The following is a 2,494-nucleotide window of genomic DNA, read 5'->3' on the forward strand; positions in this document are numbered from 1 at the left end:
AACTGAAATGAACTGATAGAGTAGTCTGAATTTTTGAGATTTTATGTGAATGGAACCAGGCAGGATGCACCCTTTTTTTCCCTTCTTTCACCCAACGTTATTATTTTGAAAGTCATTTATGTCGTTATCCAATACATATTGATACATGTTCATGCACTGGATTTATTCTGGGAAGACCAAGTCGACTGACATTATATATGTGCATACTTAAGTATATACATGAGTGTGTAAGTTAGAGAGGTAAGGATTCTGAGAGAAACATTTGGTGTGCTATTTGCACACTTCTTAGTATGGTATTATGGATACACAGGTGGTAATACAGATGTAGGGAAGATGTTACCACTTTCTTGAGACAGCATATTTTCACGGAAAAGCTCAAGTGTTAGGCATCAAATGGACATTATTATCCGATTAATAATCATTATATAATTACTGACCAGCAACCTTGAGTTATTTATTTACATGTTATTTAGCCTCTGTGTTCCTTCATGTCATTTTTGAAAAACAGACAATGACAACACTTCATATGTTTAAGTGAATTCAGATGAGTTCTCATTTTTAAAGCATAGTGCATGGAGTCTGACACATAGCAGGCAATCAAAAAACTGTTAATTCTTTTCTTTTTCTACCTTTTTATTTGGGAAAAAATTTCTCATTCTTAAAAAAGGGTACTGCATTTGAGTTTAATCGTGATATCATAGTGCCATCTGGTGACCATGGAAAGCTATTACATTATCTGTATTGGATACTTCATTTCTAACAAAGTTCAACTGCCTGGAAATATCCTGGACTTAGGAATTCATCTCTAGTGTGTCTGGGTTAGTGTTGCAAGGACAGGGAATGAGGACTGTGCTTGAGGACAGTCCTGTGGAGCTTGGAGATGCCTCCTTTGAGTGGGCATCCTCTCCTGTCGGGAGGCAGAGCTCAAGGAATAAGGAATTTTCTTCCCAGCCTACCCTAAAATGGGCAAAGGACAAGTTGAGTGTGGTAGGAAGTAAGTGAAGTCTTGAATGACCTGGCCACTGTAACTCTGGCCTTTTGAGTCCAATCTCAGAGGGGTTTCAAAACCATGTAACCCCAGACACCACACAAATATCCCAACTAGAAAAGGAACCCCCTTCTCCAATCTACCAGCCCGATCCCCACCTGGATAAATAGAGCCAAGGCTTCTACATTCATCAGACTCATGCCTGGACTCAGGTTACACCAAGTACCCCTTCCCTCACTCCACCCCCACCCATTGAACAGCTCCCAAATGATTCTCTGCGGATGGCCACTTTTGCCATCTCTCCGGTGCCGCCAAATCAATTCAAGACTGGTCAATTAATTAAATGTCAATTTTATTGTGCTTTGGATTATGTAAGGCAGTGTGGTGGAGGCAGTAGAGAAGATAGACTGAAAAACGTGGTAGGAAAGAGTGAGCTAAAAATAATCTACAAAATAATTTTTTAAATGATTGCGTGCTGAACTAGACTAAGGGCTACAACTATGTCATTGTATTCATTATTTGCAGAAGCGTTGAGATATTCTAGGAGGTGGAGGTTGGAGGATGGGGAGAGGCTTCATGGAGGATGTGGCTTTTATGCTGGGCCTTGAAGGAGGGGTAAAATGTTGATAGATGAGGTGGAGGGAAGAACATTTCAGAGAAAATTCTGTAGAAGGACTGAAAAAATACAAGAGGGCAAATAAACACCCCCAGGAAGTGACACTTCCCAACTGGGAAGCCTGAGGGGGCTCAAGCCCCCAGATGGGGTCTTCAGTACCAATGATATTAGAAGGCACAGGGCAATGGGCTTGTTTGTAAACCTAGCAGCAGCAGGAGGTTTCACATTGCAGTCAGGGGCCCCAAACTAGCTGAACTATGCCTGGATGGACTCTTTCATCCTTTGATCCTGTGTGGTCCTTATTCATCTTTCCTCTTGCCCACTGACTGCCTGAACGGTAGTTCGTGCGCGCCCATGTGCGCGTGTGTGAGTGTAGGTGTGTGTGGATGGGTGGGGGACCGAGGCTTTGTCTCCCACTGCAGCTTCTTCCACTTTTCCCTCTTGTGGCACACAGCTGGTTTCCATGGAGCTTGAGCTCGGGCCCTTTCCACTGTCTGAGCCTCAGGGAACTCTAGCTCTTGATTAAGCACCTAGGAAGCTTCCTCAACATGAAGGTAAAACCTACTGTGGGGGGTGACTTGGATTAGGGCAGGACTACTCTTTCCAGAGGTGGAGATTGATGGTGGTGTTGACTGATGGTGGTGGTAGTGATGGTGGTAAGGGCTGGGGACGTATGAACAGACTCTGGGTGCTGTGTAAAATGCTGCTGGGACTGCTCTAGTGTTCAGTCAGGAGCTGGGATGTCAGGCTAGACCTGCTTGGCCTCAATCACCCCTCCCCCTTCCTCAACATGCCCTACAGGGGAGACATATTGGGGACCTGAAAACGGCAATGACATCGGTAGAGTATCCAGGCTGATGTTGTCCTGCTCGACTCTCACCCCCAGAAGC

Source organism: Bison bison, unplaced genomic scaffold, assembly GCF_000754665.1.
Source record: "Bison bison bison isolate TAMUID 2011002044 unplaced genomic scaffold, Bison_UMD1.0 scf7180017863117, whole genome shotgun sequence".
NCBI classification, from domain to species: Eukaryota; Metazoa; Chordata; class Mammalia; order Artiodactyla; family Bovidae; genus Bison; species Bison bison.